The following is a 20,970-nucleotide window of genomic DNA, read 5'->3' as shown; positions in this document are numbered from 1 at the left end:
GCTGACCCTCACTCTTTGCAGATTCCGTATGTGTGGATCTGCCTACTCACAGGTATTCATTTGTAAAGTCAGTACCTATGGTGCTTTTGCAGTCATTCCAGGACACGCACAGAGCGGTGACAGTTTCGAGTTGCCCAGGGAGCACGTGCCCAGCCAAGGTCGAACAAGGCAACACCTTGCCTTCCTGTCTGAGCTCTCATTCTGTAAACAAGTGTCATTTCATGGTCTATTTATTGCCATGTTTTTCCCATTTTTATGGTTTTTGTTTGTGACTTCCGTTTAAATTTAGCCTCAAGTATAGTGATGGAGGGCTGTCCAATGTCACGAAGTCCAAGAAGGCTGTGCAGTGCCTTATGGAGAAAAGCAGCAAACAAGGAGAGGATGATGCGAGACAAGGTCAAGTTAAGGATTCTAGGGAGCAGTGGCAATCCACTGAGGATTTCTAAGGAGGGAAGTGGTAAGGTATTTTAAAAGTTCTCTGCCGTGTATGGAATTGGGAGTGGAGGGAAGAGCCAGGGAATGCAAGGGACCAGCTAGGTCACTAAAGGAGTCCCCGTGGAAGTGACGGTGGCAGGGGAGGTGGAAGGACATGGTTTGGGAGAGATACTTAGGAGGTCAGATCTGCTGGCTTTGAGAATGACTATGAATGAACAGGCCGAGAGAAGACTTGGTAAGTGTTCTCAGATTGCTTGACTAGAGGTTCCACTTTCTAAAGAGGAAATGTTAAAGGAGAAACTCTGTGGAGAGCAGAGCCAAGAGTTTAGCCAATTAGATATGTGTATTTACATGGAAGACAGGGCATCAGTGGTCATTTTTTCCCCCCTTCTTAACCTGGCTGTAGCAATTTTTAAGATGATGTTGTTCTTTTTCTCTCCCTGTTTTTCTCTCTGTGCTATCATGTGAATCGGTATCTAAACGTGGTCTGTAATCTTTCCCTTTCATGTCAATTTTCTGAACATCCTTTTGCACTCATTAGTTGAAGCCAGTGACACCCCGAGTCCTGAATTCCACCACTGTCCCCCAGCTTCAGCAGTTTACCCGGTCCAGGTTTCCAGACTGTGTCAGGATGCCAGGGAGGGAGCACTGGCCGACTGATCTGGCCCAGATCCTTGCACCGGCCACCGAGGGCCCCAGCAATGAGGTTCTCCAGTGGACACACCTGAGCACAGCTGCTACTCCTGAGCCAATAGGACTGGGATGGCCATGACATGGCACTCTCCAGGTCCTGTTTCCACTCTTAAAAATGTTTCTATTTCCATACATTTACGTTTTTGTTCATCTTAGGTCAGTGTTCCCCAACCTGTTGAGAGGAACACTACTGAAGTGCAAAAGCTCTGGGTCCTGCCATTTAACTGACCACAGGGGGAGACAGGAGAAAGCAAAGGTTGATAGTTGGTGATGGTGCACTCAGCAGTGAGTAATGAGTAACTTGCTGAGTGGACAGAGGTCAGGGTTTACACACCAACTGCATAGAAAGGGGCGGGGCTTAGAGCTTCTCTGGGAAAAGAGGGGAAGCTCTGATGGGCTTTTCGATGCTATTGGACAGCCGGCGGCTCCATCCTTCCTGGTGCTAAGGGTCAGTCTTCTGTACAGTATCTTCCCTTCAGATAATTTTCTTTCTGTAGCTGCTGATTGTTCTGATGGTAAGGTTAAAGTCATTTTAATACCACTTTGGTGGGCTGTTAATGAATCCCTTCAGACTCTAGGTTTCCATCCAGACAGTTCCAACCCATCAGTTAAATTAAAGTGAAGGAAGGGATGCTGGATTCCTTTCGCCTTGGCAGCTCCTTTTTCTTACGCAAATTATTTGCCAGCCTTCTCCCTGTGACCTGCTCTGCCTAACAAGAGCTATTGGGAGGGGTAGCCCTTCTCAGGTCACAAAAGGCCAGTGCCCCTGACCCCGGGAAACTAGTTCACCCCTCATTTGCGTAACTTTGTGAGGCCACTGTGCTGACTCATCCCTGAACTAAGATCTGCTCCTAGTGACTAGACTTTGTCAACCCCAGGACAGACGCAGGGCCTGCAGCTTCTCTTTCTTGACACTCCTGAGGGGGTTTTTAACTGATGGATAACTAAGGGGTGCTGTGAAGTACAGGTTCACGGATTTCTTGCAAGTTTTTGATCTTGGATGAATGAACATGCTTTAGAACCAGTGCGCGTGAGGTCAGGGCTTTGAGCAAAGGTCTAATCCTAAACCTTGGTTCAGTCCTTTCCTCTCCTGTTACATGAATGGGTGCTTTTTGGTTAGGAAACATTTTGTATCTGTTTACTGGTTCATAAAAACAGGAGTTTTCTTTTCCTCTCAGTCACCATGTTTTCGTAACCTGTTATGTGATTTTGCATGCTTTTTAGAAAAAATTTTTATGGATTTTTAGAGAGAGAGAGAAACGTTGATTTGTTGTTCCACTTAATTATGGATTCATTGGTTGATTCTTGTATGTCCTGCCCAGGTTTCGAACCTGCAACCTTGGTGTATCAAGACGACACTCTTACCAGCGGAACCACTGGGCCAGGGCTGATTTTGTGTGCTTTTGAGAACTATTTGGCTTCAAAGGAGAGGAAATGTTATAGGAATCAGCGAGAGAGGAACAAAGAACCAAAAATTACTATGTAGAAGTTCTAGATCTTCTAAAAACAATGAACTATTGTTCATTTTATTTGGCAAGTGGTCATGGATGCCTTGAATGTAGTCAGTATATCAAGCTTTTTGCAAAGCTTCCAAAAATGTGTAACTAATTTCTTGACAGCATGGAGCAATGGGAGCTGGATGCTGACACAATTGGACAGAAATGGTCGCATCACAATAGCAAAGCCTCAGCATCTGCCACCTTCTCTCTCCTTTCTGGGGCTGCTTGGGTGTCCAAGACCTTGGCCCTCAGCCAGGACTCACTGGCCTCTTGTCCATCATGGCCAGCGTGCATTCTGATTGGTCCTCGGCACCCTGTACTGGTGTGAAATATTTTACATGTGACCTCAGGGTGTAATAAGCCAGAGCTCTTTGGAAAAGCAGGCTGAAGCTGGGCCAGGGCCAGACGAGCCCTGTGGAACCTTCATGCATGGGATCCTACATATAATTAAACTAAAAAAAAAATCATAAAATAAGTGTCAGGAAATTCAACACAGGGTACCTTTTCCCAGGGCAATGAGTTCAGTATGTTTTCAGAGATATTAAGGAACAAAATTGGTTGTGTTTTCTCACTGATTCAGTGCTCCTGCTTAAATGTGCTTAACCAGGGGCCCCTGTTGACGTCGGAGTGCGAGAACTGTGAATTAGGGGTTGGTTCTGTGTACATTGTGAGCTGCTATCAGTAGTTGTGTTGGCTTCCAGCGAGTGAAAATTGTTTGCACAGCCATTAAGCATTCATGATAACATGTGAAGTCGTTTAAAAGAAAGGCACCAGCCCGGCTGGCATGGTTGAGCGTCGAACTATGAACCAGGAGGTCATGGTTCGATTCCTGGTCAGGGCACATGCCTGTGTTGCAGGCTGCTCGATCCCCAGTGTGGGGTCTGCAAGAGGCAGCCGATCAATGACTCTTTCTCATCATTGATGTTTCTGTCTCTCTCTCCCTCTCCTTTCCTATCTGAAATCAATAAAAATACATTTTTTTTTTTTCAAAAAGGCCCCGGCCCTGGCCAGCGTGGCTCTGTTTGTTGGGTATTGTCGCCTGAACCAGGAGGTTGCAGGTTCCATTCCCAGTCAGGGCACATGCCTGGGTTGCAGAATCGATCCCTATTAGGGGACTTGCAGGAGGCAGCTGATCAATGTTTCTCCCTCTCCCTCTCCCTTGTTCTCTCTCTAAAAGTCAATAAAAATATATTAAAAATAAATAAAAGAAAGATACTGCTTAAATTAAAACAGCACCATGAACAAATACGCATTCGACTTCTTGTGATGGAGTAATGAAGCAAACTACTCCACTGAGGGGTTTACCACAGAAGCCTGCATTCATTAAGCCACCGCTGTGCATATGGCTTCAGAGCAAACCCCTGCACCTCTCCCAGAGCAGACGTCCCGCCTGGCACCATCCCCCTGTGACCTCGGGTCCTCCTGCTGCCCTGGGAAGTGCTGGCTTGCACAGCAGGTGGCGGGTGGGTTTCAGGTGGTCATCTTTCTGTGACTTTTCTCTGTAGGTGTCACAGCACATGCTAACTCCTCCTCAGCACTGGGGGTCTGGTTGGGAGAGGAGGGGGATCCTCCCTTACAAGCCCGGGATATAGGGCTGGCTCTTGCTTTCTTGCTTCATTTGCCATCATTAAGAGCCCATCTGACTGAGGAGATGTCTCGTGATAATTGCTTCCTTCTGCTCTATGCCAGTCTGAAAAGGAAGATAATTATGAAAAAAAGAAAAAAGAGGGGTGTAGAGAAGTGCCAACTGCCAGATCCCTTAATGAGTGAAGGATTTATCCAGAAACACAGCTGCAAATACCCATTAAATGTGTAAACTAGACTGAAGGGACTGGCAGAAAGGAGAGTCATGGTTATTTATTGAATTACTACCTTTTTATTAGTTTGAAGTATACTTGCATATGTTTCAGTTAGCCCTGGAGAGGAAAGAAAAATGTGTTAGCACAATTCAAAGTCATAAAAAGTGTTTTTTATTACGTTGCTATAACATTAAAAATGAGATGTGTATTAGTTAAGGCTGGATAACAAGAGAAATTTAAGGAAAATTCTATTTTGGACATCCTTGGCTTTGTGACTTTAGGAAATAAAAATATTGATCATTTACTGAACAGTTACTATGTGCCAGGGCCTCATGGAAGTACTGGGCATCATTTAAACATCTCAGCACCCTTGGAGGGAGCAGTATTCTCCACATTTTACAGATGAGGAAACCGAGATCTAGTGATCTTAAGGGATTGGCCCAGATTCCCTTGGCTACTCGGCGATAGAGCCAGATCCCAACCCAGGCCCTGTGACAGCCCAGGCCATGTCTTAATCATAGGAAGATATGTGTGTGTTGCCTCAGTCAACTTTCTCGGGTTAATTTTCTTAATTTTAAAATGTTGGGACAGGACTGGGTTTTTTACAACAAATAAAAGAGTCTTGCAACTAGAAGCTCATTGCTTTTTTAAAAAAACTGAAACTGAGCAGAGCGCCAGCGTTCCTTCTGAACTTACCGCAAAAGGTCAAGGGAATGACTACATGGCAATTATTAGCAAGTATTTGCAGCAATTTCAGTCATGGCAGGATTTTCCTTTTGACAGTTCCCTGCATTAGTTTTAGTAACAGGGACATGGAAAGGAGGCACTGCTGAGCCTACGTCTCAGTTGCTTCTCATTTCCCTCTGTCTGAACCCCCATCTGCACCCCCATCTCATTGCCCAGAGTTGCTAATAATCATCACATGACAAGCTGTCAACTCATCAAGGGAGTGATGAGTAAATGCAGGGGATACGCGAGAGGAAGGAAAGCCAGGCGAGGAATAAGAAACATTCCACTGATTAAGAGAAGGCACTTGTTCTGTGCGGTTCAAATCTGGAGGTTATTAAACTCTACATCAGTCAACAATGTGTTCCTTACTGCTCGAGGGAAGAAAACATTCATTCTGTAGCAGATCATAGATTCTTCTGCATCGTGCGTCGTTCTAAAGACACAGCTAATTTAAATATAGGGGACAAGGTTTTCCATTATTTCAGTAGAGTAACACCTCATTCTTTCGTTATCATGCAAACATTTGGTGTTTCGTGCAAGGGAATAAATAAATAAATACCACAATCTAGCAGTTTTATTTTTAATAAATTATGATGGAATCTTACAGTTTTATTGAGTCTACCATATAGGCAAAGGAGGACATATAACATACATGTATTGTTAATGAAAAATAATAAAATGAATACCCGTGTACCCCAGCACCCAGCCTAAGAAAGAGAACATTGCTGGCACTTTTGAAGCCCTGGTCCCATTTCCCCCCTCACCTTCGTAACCTGTGCCCTGAAGGAGGGCGAGTGAGCGGGGGAGGAGGACTGGAGGTGCGTGTGTACCATGCTTACTGGCATTCGGTCACATGGAGACTTCTCTGGGGAGATAACATTTGGGCGGACTTCTGAATACAGTGAGCAAGCCAGCTATGGGAAGTTGTGGTAATAGTGGGTGGAAAGTGAGGTATGTCTGAGGAACTTCAAGAAGCCCCCAGTGGCCAGAAGAGAGTGAGCAAGGAGGGGTGTGGTAGGAGATGGGACAGAGAAAGAGGCAGAGGCCAGAAAGTGGGGGGCTTGTACAAACCCCTCCCCACACAGATTCGCTTTCATATTTTTATTGGCCTAATGGCGCTCTGTCGGTGTGAAGTATTTTAGTAGCATCTGGTGAGATTTTGTTCTCTTATTCTCGCCATGATTCCTTCAGCCCATTATTCAGTGGCTGAGAATAAGAATGTAATAAACGCCTTGCGATCAGGAACCGGGTTCATTTCGCTCTGTGTCAGACTTTCCAAGCTCCATGACTGGTGAAAGGAAGGACCTTGCTAATGTTTGTGCAGTGAATGGAGGGTCTCTGTTTCCCTCGGAAGAGTCTGGGGGACGTTGCCACAAATTAGAGCTGGTCTTTGCATCGAGGCGGGAATACTGCTGTTTTGCAAACACCCAGAGGCATGGACCTTGGGAGAGGGCAGCTGTAATGTCTTCCCAGCCTTGAATTGTTGCATGGATGAGGCTCATTGGTGTGAGGGAGGGAGAGCCTCAAAATCTGACTTCCTCTCCTTAAGTAGAAGCATAGAACGCAGACAAGAGTAAATGATTCCTACACGGTTTCATGACTTTGGTCTTTCTTCGGCTGCTGTTCTGAGCACCAGGTTTTGATAGATTGAATGGATCTGCTTTTGAGTTGGTCTTAACTTCTGTGCCTCAGTCCCCTGGTTGTAAAATGAGATTATGTAGCAGCGTTTGCCAACCACCTCACAGAGCTTCTGCATGGGATGAGATTAGATGGATGTTGGAAGCTTCGGTTTGTCTGTTTTAATATATGAGAAATGGTTAACGCTGAAGTTAATTTTTGATGTATACAGCATAATTTAACTTTGAAGAACAGATACACACGGAACAGCTCATTGAGACTGCCTAAAGGATATGACTATACAGTTGGCCCTTCACATCCATGGGTTTCATGCCTGGATTCACTTGACCATGGATTGAAAACTTTTTTTTTTTTAATTCCAGAAAGTTCCAAAAAGTGAGACTTGAACTTGTCAGATGCCCAGCAATATGCCAAATCCATGCAAATGAGGTGATGTGTGAGTACACCCTGCAAATACAGGTTGTGTGCAATAGTATGCCATTTTTGTACCAGGAACTTGAGCACAGTGGATTTTGGCATCCAGGGGGTCCTGGAGCCAATCCTCCTTGGATACTGAGGGATGACTGCACTTCCTTCCGGTGCCTTGTAGAAGAATGGGCAGTTATGGAAATTGAGGGGCAAAGTAAGGCTATCCTTTGTGAATCTCCTTTTCATCCCTTAGCCTCTGAGTATGATGGGCTTTTCTGCATAGAATTTGGGAATAACTTTCCGGCCACTTTAATAACCTAGGGACCTCACTGGTGCAGAGGTCCCTGTAGCTGGTGGACAGAAGTGAAACCTTCCCTCCGTGGTTCATCTTTCAGATGTTTCCGAATCAGTGTCACAGTTGAAATCCTCAGTAAGTTATACAACGATTATTTACTATTTTACCTTTTGCACTTGTGAAACTTGAGATTATTACACAAACTTGGGATCACAACAACACAAGAAGGAGAATGGTCCTTATGGAGACACTTCATGATGTCTCCATCACCTAGGAAAACAGCAGCAGTGAGTTGGAGTCATTATGGGAATCACTGAGAGAAGAGGGTCTACTATTGAGGAAAGGCGGATTTCAGGTGGTCTCTGTTGATTACCTGGCTGGTTGGTTCTTCAGCTTTCCGCGTTACCTCGGAAGCCACATTTTTCCTGTGTCTTCACACCAGGTTTGAACTTTGATGATACGATAGCTGAGATCAAAGTTTGGGGCGTAAGACAGAATGACTGAGACCATGGAGCAGTGGCGCTTTGGCGGGTCGACAGCCGATGACAGTCCTCTTCTTTCTCTAATGAGAGCTTCTCCAGGGATCGGCGTGGAGCAGGTCTGCTGTCCTTTAAGTCCCGAGGCCGCTGTGGTGGTGGCCAGCGCTAACAGAGGGAGGTTGGATACCATCTCTTCCCTGCTGTGCTCTGAAGCTCCCGCTTCGCTCTTGCCTTGGACACGTGAACACGACCCCCTGCGGGCAGCTTGGGGATTAATCAGTGTTCACCCGACAACTCCTTTGAATTTCAGGTGCCCGTTTGAAAGATGCTCCGCTCTGTGAAGTTCACAGCCGTCGCATGCTGTAAGAATGTAGGACCACACCGTGGAGTTGAAAGCACAAAGTGGGAATGTGGTCTGCTTTACAAGTTACTTCAGTAAGAGTGGATGTGCTTTTCCACCGATGGGGGTAGACAGGAAGGAAAACTACGATCGCGTTCTCATTCCATGCAGGCTCCGATGTAAACCTCTGGGCCAGAGAGCTTTTTATTCGATAAAGCTGAAAACTTACCTGTATTTCTCAGCTTTCAAGTTATGACAGTCATTTGCAGCTGTCAGATATAAAGATGTTTTGGACGCCGCCCAGGGATGATCTCCTACAGGTTCCAAGTGCTAGAATGTGAGAGTTGATAAAACATCCGGAGGCCTGTCAGAAGGTGCTTCTGACCCCGCGTCAGTTGCATTCACGCTGTGAGTTCTTTTTCCATCGGGGTGATGGGATAGGAAAAACCCTCAGCTGTCTTGCACCTGCAAAACAGGAGATGTCCACAAAACACCATTTTCTCCCCTTTCTCAAGCAGAACTTGCTAAATGTTAAGATGGTGAAATGAGAGAAAGAAGAAATCTGGTTTGATGTGAATTTTTCTTACCTTAGTTACAAAATGTAAGAATTGTGGGAGAAAAATATCAGGACAGAAATAAAGACCAGATTACAGGGCTAAAGCCTGCATGTCTTATAAACCTCCTGTGTTATATTTTCTATACACTAAAGATTTAAACACACACACACACACACACGAGAAGTGTCCTTGTCCAATTGGATCAACATTGAGGTGAAAGCAGAAGTGCTCAAGTGTGGTAAAACCTCAGGAGACCTCTGACATAAGCATGTTTCAGCAGGCTAGGCTTTAATCTGATGCTTGAACATGTTCAGTCATAGATTCGGTACTGTATGCAGCAGAATCAGTGTTAGATACCGGCTTTATTAGCGCCCCTGAGTATCCTTGAAGTCTCAATTTGGTAAAGGCATAGCAACCGGAGAATTTGATTCGAAGGGAACCTGTGCCAAGGGTTCCACTTTGGCTTCCTTCACCGCATAGTGGCTCAGAGATGGGGTGTCTGGGGTGTTTTCTGGCCTTCTGTCGGCAGAGGACTCCTGATGTCCGAGAGACCTATGGGGGGCGGGGCAGGGTTCTAGTTAGAACTGAACTGAGTGAGGGAGTCATATGTATGGGTGCGGCCGTTTACTTCAAGGAATTGGGAGTGTAACCCCCAAGAGGAGAAGCAACAGAAAAGCGTGTATAAAGGTGCGCCCCAAACCCGCTTTTCAATAGGGAGAACTCTGAAGGAGGGGCCGCTTTGGAAGAAAGTTTCATTTCACATCTGCTATTGGAGATGCTTGTGAGATGACTGAGGAGCCGTATCAAGTAGGAGCTAGATATTTGGGGAAAGAGGGAAGGAAGGGAAGGAGGAAGGAAAAGAGGAAGATTTGGGTTTTGAATCTACATTTAAAATTATATGGGGTGCTCGCTTCGGCAGCACATATACTAAAATTGGAATGATACAAAGAAAATTAGCATAGCCCCTGGGCAAGGATGACATGCAAATTCGTGAAGTGTTCCTTATTTAAAGTCAAATAAAATATATCTATGGGATTGGATAACATTACCTAGAGAGAGCGTCTAGAGAAAGAGTAGGATCCAGAAATGAGCCCTATGTTAGTTAGGTGTGGCTAAGCTGTGGGTCCATGATGGGTCTGTGTGAAGTCCCACCATTTTGTGACTGCACCACCTGGGCAGAAACTCGGTCACTTTCCCAGCCCCTGAACGAATACTTGGCAGGAAGTAGTACTGTAATAATACCCAGCAGGAGGTGGTAATTGGTGGGCTTTGTTGAGATATAACAAAATCACTTTCCATTTCCACTCGATGAGAATTGACCAGCGTCGATAGTCCTGTAACCAGCGCCACAGTCAGGAGTCAGACCGTCTTCATCTCTCCGCAGGGTTCCCTTGTGCCCTGTGCAGTCAGGCCCCCACCTCCCCAGGCCCTGACAACCACCGATACGCTTCCATCGGTATAGTTTTGCCGGATCCAGAATCTCATATAAATGGAATCATGCCGTACGTGGTCTTTTGCATCTGCCCCCTCTAACTTAGCATAGGGATTGGCAGACTTTCTCTGCAAAGATTCAGACAGTAAACATTGCAGGCTTCTTTGCAGGAAGTGCTCAGCCCTGCTGGTTGCCGCAGGGAAGCAGTCTTTGACAGTGTAGAACTGACTGGGTGTAGCTCTGTCCCAATAAAACTTTGTTTATAAAACTAGGCAGAGGGCCGGATTCTGCCAGCAGCTGGTGTGCTGACCCCTGACTTAGCATAATGCCCTGCAGATACGTGTCTGTTGTGTGTAGTAATCCATTCCTTTTATTAGGAGTAGTCTTCTGTTAGGTGGATGGCGTTCCAGAATCTGTTTACCCACTTATCAGTTGTTTCTCGTTCTCGGCTTGTATGAATAATGCAAGTCACCGTGTGGGCATGTGTTTTCATGTCTCTTAGAGTAAATACCTAGGAGTGGAATTGCTGGGTCATGTGGAAAATATATATTTAATATTACAAGCAACTGCCCCCACTGTTTCTTAAAGGAATCCTACTATTTAACCAACAATGTGTAAGAATTCTAGTCTTGCTGAGTTCTTTTTAAAAATAGTTTATTGATTTTTAGAGAGAGGAAGGGAGAGGGAGAGAGAAACATCGATGTGAGAGTGCAACATTGATTGATCGGCCGCATTCTGCACACCCTACTGGGGATCGAGCCCCCAAACCCCACAACCGGGCATGTGCCCTGACCAGGAATCAAACCTGCAAACTTAAATGCATGGGACGACACCCAACCAACTGAGCCACACCAGTCAGGGCTTGCTGAGTTCTTTTAAATGTAATGGATATAAATGAATCAACAACAATATATTATTAATAGTTCCTGGTGTCAGAGTTTTTTAATGTGACTTTGTTTTATGATCACTTATACTCTCTTATGGCTTCACCAGATGTTATTAAACCAGTTTCCCATTATGAAACCTTAAGGCTGTTTATACAACTTCCTGTAGAAAACACCACAGGCTCCACCTGTGCAGAGGGCACTGAGGTCAGCGGGCACTCACTCTTTCATCTTGTCAGTTACTGGCAACCACAGGTGCCTGTACTAGTCAGCAGCTCTGGGTTTGGGTTGAAATCCTTTAGAAATTGGAGGGGCCTAATCTGATGTCACTTTGGGGTAGGTGATCACCCCACCCCCTCGTGCGTATGCTGGGGAGTACCCGCAGGCTGATGCTGGATTCTTCTGTCGGTCCCCCAGAGTTTTACGCTGTGGTACGTGGCCAAATTAAGTTTTGCCTGGAAAAATTTTAAGTAGATGTTTGAAATGTCTGTCTCAGTTTTTATTTTTTAAATCTCAGCCAAGTTTCATAAACCTTCACGTGAAGCCGGGTCACTTCCCAGTGAGCTCTCTGGTGCCCGTGTCACTTGATTTGCTGTTTAGGTTCTTCACTCTAATAACACATTAAGTGCTGGGCCCGCAACCAGAGAGCAGGGTGTCGGCGAGTGCTCGTGCCGAGGCCGCGCTCTGCAGGCGGGATGCCAGGTCAGATCATTCCTTGTGGGTGGAAATGAAGTGGTGCTACCTGCTTAAGAAAGAACCCCTCGGGGAGAGGATCTCCAGGGAGGGGAAGGATAAAGAGATAGAGGCCTGCATCTCCCAGAAGGTAGGGCCCGAGCCTAGGGGTCCTGCAGAGCTGTGTCGCTGCGCCAGGGTCAAGTTCAGGGCCAGTCTCAGCAACACGAGTCTGAAACGCTCCGGCCATGTGATTCTGGTCCTTGGTGTCAGAGTCAGAAGCCAGTTCCCTGAGTCACCACTCACTGTTGCTATGTGAGGACGAGATGGGAGGCCAACAGGGATCCATCTTCTTCCTTGTGAACAACATGGGCCGTAAAACACTGGACTTGCCCCGTCACAGAGCTGGTGTTGCCCGGCTCTCACTCCGTGCCAGGCCCTGCTCGAAGCACCTTCCATGTCTCAAGGTCAGAGGAAGCTCAGTGCGATGGTTCAGCCCACAGACTTCAGACCAGCTAACTCCCTAGTCAGCCAAGCCAGTGGCTGGTCTCCTCGGTGAGGGCCCTACCAACCCCCGTGTCACAGGGCTGGCGGGAGCCCTGACTGCGTTAATATATGAGAACTGTCCAGCCAGGGCCTGGCACGTAGTGAGTTATGGAAGCATTAGCTCTTGCGGTCGTCCTCTTCTTACTCATCTCAGGAAAGCGGCGAGATAGGTGCTGTGGTTTTCCCCGTTTCACGGTTGAGTCAATTTCGGCACAGAGAGCAATGTTCCGGAGACCACGAGGCGAGGAGGCAGTGAAACAGGGTCCCGTCTGCGGCTGGCACTGCTTACTCTGCTGCTCCCCACTTACTAGTAAGAAGAAGGAAGTGGCCCTGCATGGTAGATGTCACCTGCAGGAGAGCAGGTCAGGTCTGGCACTAGCCTAGCGGCATGGACTTTCCCCCTGGTCCCTCCGGGCGTCTCTACGCACCCATTCACTCGATGGAGCTCAGTAAATCGCTGGAGCATCTTCCCTTTGGAGGAGCCCTCGCTCAGTAAATGGCATCGCCGTCTGCGTATCCGGTGACGTCAGACAGAATCCTGCGTGACCTGGACTTCAGCCTCCCCTGCCTCCCCCGTATTCAGTCCGTCGTCACTTCCTGCTGATGGTTATTCTTAAAGTAGCTCATCAGTCCTTCACCTTTTTCACCTCTAATGCCAACTCCCCCCTCCCAGCCCGAGCTGCTGCCCCCCTCACTTTCTCACCAAGCTCCCCCCGTCCATCCATGCCCTGTTCCAGTCTGTCCCCTGCAGGATGAGGTACCATGCAAACCTGGTCACCTTGTGCCCCGGCCGAAACACCACCACCTTCTCATTGCAGTTCAGGCCCGTCTGACTCCCAGACCGGTCCTCCTCCTTACCCCGTCTTGCCTCTGTGGAGTCGGGAGCTCTGGGGTGTAATTGAAAAGCTGAACAAAGTTAGACTCTTAGCATCAAGTGGAACCGGGTTTCCTTTGATCGCCTTTATTAAATTCCTGCCGCAGATAATTAGGTCCTAGAGTCTGACCCCATTACCAGCGCCATCAGCAGCACTCAGGCTGTGCACAGAGATGTATAGTGTCTGGCCTTTTTTCTTGGCGAGGCCAAGCATATCGTAATAGAAAAGTGAGAAGATGCATGTCATGGCGGCCTATTCTCATTTTCCCCACAATCTTCGTAACTAATCTAGCTAGGTTTCTCTCTCTCTCTCTCTCTCTCTCTCTCTCTCTCTCTCTCTCTCTCTCTCTCTCTCTCTCGTGTTTTTAGTATTATTGGCTTGTTTTTGGCATAACTGAGTCCTTAGCCAATATCAGCAGGTTGAGCCCAAGTTTGTTAGAGCTGAGCGAAAATGAAAAGAATTAAAATCACCAGCATCCAGTCACTTGCCAAGGGCATTTGAGAAGGCCCTCAGTCAGCAACTCGCCAGCGCTGAGCTGGTAGCCCTGCCTGCTTTCCTCTTACTGGGTTTAGCCTCACCTCTTCCAGGTGTGCCGGCAGGTTGCAGGGAAGCATGGCCAGGGGAAAGTGAAGGGGAAGAGCATTTAAAAAAACCCACCCAAGTGGTCCTCAGGGTGGTGGTAAGCAGATGGGTCATCCGATGCAGTCAGGTACTGGCTTTCCTGTAGAACTGCAGGCCGCCTTCCCCTAGTTCGTATCATGGGTTTATTTTTAAATCAATGTGGTAAGACATTTCTAGATTCATGTGAGTCTCTACGGAAGAGAAATCCCTTTGTTCATCAACAGCGAACGCTGGCCCCTGGGATCCACTGTTATCTAGGTGTTTGTGTGAAAAACCTGTGCATGCCGATAACGTGTGCCCTGAAAGTATTTTATCTCAAGAAAAATTGGGGCATACCTCTGAGGGAGCCCAGATTAGAAACCCGAAGGAAGAGATTTCTAGCTTACAATCCAGGGAGCTTGACAGGGCCCCCCAAGGTGAGAGATAAGAGAGAAGACTCCACAGGGTTTGTCTTACTGGGAGTTTGTGTCAGAGGCTAAGATATCTGAAACCCGGAGAATGAGAAAAATGCATGTTTTTAATGGAAACTTCCCTGAGAAACACATGGAGGTTCTACTATGTAGAGCCAGGGTAGGACACCTGGGAGAGGGGCTGGTCATCATTGGCCCCTGGGCTCAGAGGACTTTCCTGCGACCCGAGCCTGCAGTCAGGAGAGAACGTGGTGTCTTTGGTTTCACTGGGTTGTCTGATCAGGCAGGTGCGACTCCCCACCTTTGCAATGCAGGTCGCTCCTTCCAGAACCTTAACCCTAACCTTCCTCTTCCACTTCCTCCCAACTCAGTCACTCACCTAGAAACTTGCGCTCATTACTTTCAACCCAGAACAAAGAAGTTCTGCAAATCCATAACATGTCCTTGGACTTCAGGCCAGTTAGGATTTCCTCTGCTCTCATGGCCATTGTCTAGTTCTGTTATGATGATCAAGGGACAGAGGGTTACCATGCGGTGGGACCTCTGTGTTTCCCTGGAGGAGGCAGGTCCCCCATGCCTGGTAATCCTACATAATAAAGAGGCAATATGCAAATTGACCATCACACCCTCACACAAGATGGCCGCCCCCATGTGGGCATAAGATGGCCAGCAGGGGAAGGCAGTTGTGGGCAATCAGGCCTGCAGGGGAGGGCAGTTGGGGCAACTGGGCCGGCAGGGGAGCAGTTAGGCGTCCATCAGACTGGCAGGCAGGCGAGCGGTTGGGAGGCAGCAGTCCCAGATTGGAGAGGGTGCAGGCTGGGCTGAGGGACACCCCTCCCCCCAGTGCATGGGCCTCTAGTTAATAATAATAATAACAACAACAACAACAACAACAACATTAACACCACAGCTGGCCCTGGTCTAATTGCGTATGTTCAGTCTCCACACAGTCCCTGGAGAAAGGTCTGTTGACCCAGTGGGACAGATGAGGACATGGGGGTTGGATGTGCTATGCAGTTTGTCTGGAGTCACAGAGCTGTGGACCTGCAGAGCGGGATTAAGGCCCAGGCAGACATCCGACTCCCACTGCTCCACAAGCCCGTGCTCAGCCGCAGGAGGACATTCTCAGGGACCCAAGGAGGGAGAGGGGCAGCGGGGATGCCATCCTGTGCGGGTGCCCGTTGCATCATGTTGGGCACCGCCCTTCACAGTGACTAGCTCTGCTGGCGGTCAGGTGGGAGTCCCGGCGCCACAGCCCAGCACCTGCCTCTGAGGCAGGTCCTCCCTGTACCCGGGTGCAGTGGAGCTTCCAGGGTGGCTGTGAGCTGGGCTGCTGCTGGGGAGAGAGGGTAGGGGAGTGGCACGTGTTGTTTTTGCATCAGCGGGTTTGGGAACTTGGAGGGTTTGGCTGGCACAGTGGTGGGAAGGCTCCAGCATTTCCTGTGGCCTGCAGTCTGGGTTCTGAGATAGGGAACTGGCCTGGGCTCCCGCTCCTCCACAGGGGATGTCAGCACCCCTCAGGGTGACAAGGCTTGCAGGGGGAGGGAGCCCAGGGAGAGGGGAGGGGGCTGGGAGGAGGGAAGCCTCAGCATTACAACAGCTGGAAAGGAATTTGAAAAGCAAATATCCAAACCCGGAGCCAGGAGGGAAGTGTGTGCCTGGTCTGTGAGATAATGAACTTTCCATTTGAGATGCGACTCCCTCCTCGCAGAGCTCCAGGCAAAGTGGGGCTCTGGTCTCATCTCACTTTGGCCTCCGAGCGCCTCCCTTGCTGGTTCTGGCGATGGGAACAGTGAGCGGCTGCTGGAGGGAGCCCTGGGCGTTTCCTGTGCGAGGGATTCTGGATTTTAAAAATGCATTTGTGGCCTGAGTGATTCCTCACCCTTAAAAGAACCTCAGGATTCGCTTTTAAGAGAAGAGTGATTCATTCCCTTGTCTGAGAGAGATTTATTCACGTACTGCTGGCCATGCCATCTGCTCAGGACCCGAGGTGCAGAGGTGAATAAGGTCTATCACCCGTGTCCCTGGGGAAGTCGTAGAAACCTCTGGCAGAAGTTGAGCAGGTGCCCGGTAGGTGCACTGCAAACACTCAGGAAGGGGCAGCTGCTGCCAGCCAGGAGCCGTGGGGCCAGGGGTCCCTCCAGGAGCTGGACCAGGAGACGGGCATTGACCTCTAGGAGAGGGAAAGACCGTCCAGGTAGAGGGCTCACCGTGACCGAAGGCAGGAGGCAGGGGAGGCTGTTGTGCCTGGAAGTGGCAGCAGCTAGGCGAGGAGAGAGGTAGCCAGCCTCAGCCTGGGAGCTCACTCTACTCCCGGGGCCCACACACACCTGGAGAGTCCCCGGACCGGGCCCATCTGGGGCAGGCCGCCTCTAAGCAGTGCTACCAGCGGCCACTGCAGAAGCACTGCTGGTGATCTGAACGCCTATTTGCCACGTCTGACTCAGAGACATTGCCCGTGTCTGTGGGGATGGGCGCAGGGAGGCAGTTGGTGGGGAACGGTGCCCTGGAGATGCTCAGAGGCAGGCTGGGCAAGGTTTATGTGCTCTACTCCCCGAGTCACCATGCGGAGATTGAAAGCAAGAGGGGAGACATGCAGATTCCAGCTATCACTGCTACAAATACTCCATTTCTCTCGCTATTGATCTGCGGCCAGTTTGCACAGTAGAAGCTGCAGTTAATTGAATGTTTACTGCCCCATGTGAATTGGAAAGAGTTGCTCAAAAGAAGTGGGCTGCTTTCCTGGAGACGGTCCCACAGATGCAGGTGATAATAATTCAACACAGGCCTAAAGTCAAGCGTTTTCCCCGCCACTTTCCACTGCGCGTTTCTGGCCAAGGCTGTTTGGCAACAATTCTTTTTTCCTGAAAAACCAAGGAGGCAAATGGTCTCAGTGCATCATTTCCCAAAGCGTATCCCATAAGAAACCAGGGCCACGGACACATGGTGAGGGAGGTGTTTTCTGGACATGTACATGTGGGAAATATTGTACATTGCACATAAAGATTCCACCATCTACATATATTATATTAAAGGCCCGGGAAGTCCCATAGTAAAGGAACCTTTCAAAATGTGGAATAGTGATAAAAAACGTACCATGGAATCTGACAGATGCAGACTTGATAGAGGAGGCACTTAGGCACCAGCAGAGCCTGAACGTGGGCCAGGTACGGAATGTCACCTGGGCGGAATGTCCTGGGTGTGTAGCAATGGGCAAAACTGGGAAAACGAGGATTATAGGCAACACCTTACCCCCAGGGTGAGCTTTATCCCCTTAGCATGTTGCTAGTCATGCAGTTAGACCCTCTTAGAGTAGGAACAAGGGGCCAGAGAATAGCCTCCTACGACTCCCATACAAGCTGTAGCACTGCCACCCCCTTAAGCATTAAGGCCTCAGGACCACGAGGTCCTGATCAGCATCAAATAATCTTAGGAACAAAGCCTCAGGTCTGTTGACCACAGAGACAGAGTTCTGGTCAAACTAGAGATAGCATCTAGGTCTCAGCTGTGTTTCAGCTCCAGGCCCAGAAAAGCAGCCAAACCAGATGACATGACGCCATGGGTGACCTCAGGACCAGATTCAGTGACCATGGACCCCTCCCCTAGCACCGACCAATCAGAGACCAGGACCCTGAAAGGACACACCTGCAAAGCTTATGAATATTCTATTGAGGTCCTCCCCTGACACCTCCCCTACGGTCCCTGCCTTTGGAAAACAGATGAAAGCTCTTAAGAGGAGGGACCCGGCCTGCCAGCTCTGTCTGTCTCAGGAGCATCCCGGCGTCTTGCCCCTCGTCGTCCCTCAGGTGCGTTACCCTTTTCCTAAGCTCCACAGGCCCTTCTTTGCCTCTGGAACTTGTTTCCTGAGTTCTTTCAGCCCTGCTGGCTCACTATTTTGACTTCTGTGATTTTCTAAATAAACTTCTTGTGCTGAGTTTGTGGTTCTGAATTCCTTCTTAGCCGAGCTGAAGGGCCGAGGTCTAACTCCCCCGTAACAGTCTGAGTTCTGGCTGGGCTCCGCGTGTGACTGTAACGTCCGGCAAGTTTCGGAATGTCTCTGCATCTCAGTTTCCTTGTCTGGAAGATGGCTTAGGAATGGGACCTGTTTCATAAGGTCGCTGTGAAAGCACATAGTGGAGGGACTGGTTAGTCATTTTTAGGTAGTGTGCCTGCCATGCAGGGTTTTACAAGAGACTTGACTGTTGTTGGTTTGCTTTTTGTTTTTGTTTTGCATTAATTAATATATCAAAGAAGCAGTGTTGGGTGGGAAATGCCAGGCTGAGAGGAGTGCCTGCAGGACCTGTGTGATTTCTGCCCCCAGTCCCGGGAGGAAGGGCAGTGTGAGCCCCTGAGGGGAGGGCTCCGTCAGAGCTGTGGCCCGAAGGCACCTGAGCCGGAGAATTGGGGACCAAACTACGGCGTCCACTGGGCTGCCAAGTGGAGCGTGTAACTGCAGTGCGTGTTTTGGGTGCCAGTCATGTCTTCAGGTAATGGCAAGCTTCTAACGCAGGCCGGTCGACAGATGTGGGGGGTAGGGGTGGACCTGTTCCTTGAGCTGAAAGCCGGGAGGAAACAGCAAACACAGGAAGAGCTAGCTCTGTGCCCTTCTACTTCAAAGGGCTCTATTCCCTTTGGGGACCAGACAGTTCTCTGTTGTGGGGGTCATCCAGGGAATTGCGGGGTGTTGAGCAATATCTTTGGCCTCTACCCACTAGATCAGCGGTTCTCAACCTGTGGGTCGCGACCCCTTTGGCCGTCGAATGACCCTTTCACAGGGGTCGCCTAAGACCATCCTGCATATCAGATATTTACATGACGATGCATAACAGTAGCAACATTACAGTTATGAAGTAGCAACGCAAATAATTTATGGTTGGTTCACAACATGAGGAACTGCATTTAAAGGGCCAGAAGGTTGAGAACCACTGCACTAGATGCTAGTAGCACCTCCCCCTTTGTGACAATCAGAATATCCCCAGATGACAGATGTTCCCTAGGGGGACAAAATCACTCCAGCAGTTTCCCTGCAGAATTCTTTTGGAAAGGAAATTTACATTCATAAAGGACTTTTTCTTTTGAGAGGTGTCCCTTTTGTCCCCCAAACCAGGAAGAGAACTACTTCCCAGTCAGCTTTGTTCCCGAGAGTGCCTCGCTGTGCACAACAAACCTCACTAAGCGCCCCTTTGTCCTACATTTCCAAGTCACCTTTGGACAAAGTACACCCCGCCAGAAGCCACCCCCTGTTCCTTTGCTTAGCCTCTTCTTCACGCTTCATCACTGGTGAGATGACGCAGAAGCTCTGAATTCTAACCACCTCTTTGGATTACCGAGTTCCCCGCAGCTTTGAGCATGGCATGAGTAAATAAATGCTTTTTTTTCCTTTCCAGCTAACCTCTGTTCATTGAATTTGCAGCGTCCAGTTGCTGCACCTAAGAGGGTTGAGGAAGGTTTATTTCCTCCTCTGCAGGGTGCACGGAGAGTAAAGGAAAGGCTGCCTGCAGGGGGTGTCAGGGCCCTTTCCCTGCCTCCCTCACCTGGATGCCAAGGGAAAATGTTCTCTATTTCTTTTTTCTATCAGGACCACTCAGCATGTAAATATGGGACTTGTGCTCCCTCCCCACCCTCCCCCTAATTGTTAGAAACCTCTTCTCTGTCACAAGTGGAATTTGATGGCCAGTGGGCCAGAGGCAGCTTTCCTGGGGAGGCAGGAAGGGACAGAGGAGCTGAAGCAAATGGTTTCTCCGGCTGCTCTTCCCCACTGGCCTGCCCTGTGGCCTCCACGGGCCCATCTGTCAGGGCCTTCAGTGACGTCATGGGCACATGGGTCACCGGGACAGGCGTGTTGGTTTTCCCATGGACAGCTCCCGCGGGGACACCCTCCCGCAGGGACACCCTCCCGCAGGCTTCTTTTCTTTTCTCTCAACAGGTTTTGCTTGTGTAATAGAAAGACCAGACATAGGACAATAGGGTTTACAGCCATTGTGGGGACCCAAAACTAACACTCTATGGAAATTTCAGAAAAATATACAGATCAGGTATTTGGGGATTTTATGAAGTCTGGGACCTAATCAAGCTGCTTGGAAAAACATGTAGCAATGTTACAGATCATTTTTAAAAATATATTTTTACTGATTTCAGAGAAGAAGGGAAAGGGAGAGAGAGACAGAAACATAAATGATGAGGGAGAATCATTGATCTGCCACCTCCTGCACGCCCCCCACTGAGGATGGAGCCCACAACCCCAGCATGTGCCCTGACCGGGAATCACACTGTGACCTCCTGGTTCATAGGTCGATGCTCAGCCACTGAGCCACGCCGGGTTGTGATCTTTAAGAGACTGCAGGGAGGGGCGTTGCCAGCACATCCTGAGACATGGAGGACTTTGGGCACGAACAGTGTGCAGACACAGACGGATTTCTAGATGGGAATCAGGACAGGCTTCTCGCTGTTGTCTTGGAAACATAACCCAAAGCTAAGGAGACATTCAGCGAATGATAAAGAGAATTTCAACTTGCTGAGGGGTTACAAGTCACATCTAACGGACATGTAGAGTTTGGTAACTAACTCCCAGATAAAAAGTGCTTCTTCATCTCATTTTCACTCAACTGTAAGCCATTTGACATGCAAATGAAGACTGTAGAATCTTTAAATTTAATTT

At 48.6% G+C, this 20,970-nt stretch overlaps 1 protein-coding gene and 1 non-coding gene across 4 annotated transcripts in view; both read left to right on the top strand.

Annotated features, from left to right (window-relative positions):
- The window catches only part of ELMO1 (engulfment and cell motility 1), a 391,973-nt gene that overhangs the window by 49,455 nt on the left and 321,548 nt on the right, over positions 1 to 20,970 (top strand). The gene's annotated exons all lie outside the window — the stretch shown is intronic.
- Positions 9,776 to 9,882, top strand: LOC132211554 (U6 spliceosomal RNA). The gene has a single exon (XR_009447471.1). It is a non-coding gene; the product is annotated as a U6 spliceosomal RNA (small nuclear RNA).

The sequence above is a fragment of the Myotis daubentonii genome, chromosome 10, assembly GCF_963259705.1.
Source record: "Myotis daubentonii chromosome 10, mMyoDau2.1, whole genome shotgun sequence".
Taxonomy (NCBI): Eukaryota; Metazoa; Chordata; class Mammalia; order Chiroptera; family Vespertilionidae; genus Myotis; species Myotis daubentonii.
This window is presented reverse-complemented; position numbering and strand designations above follow the sequence as displayed.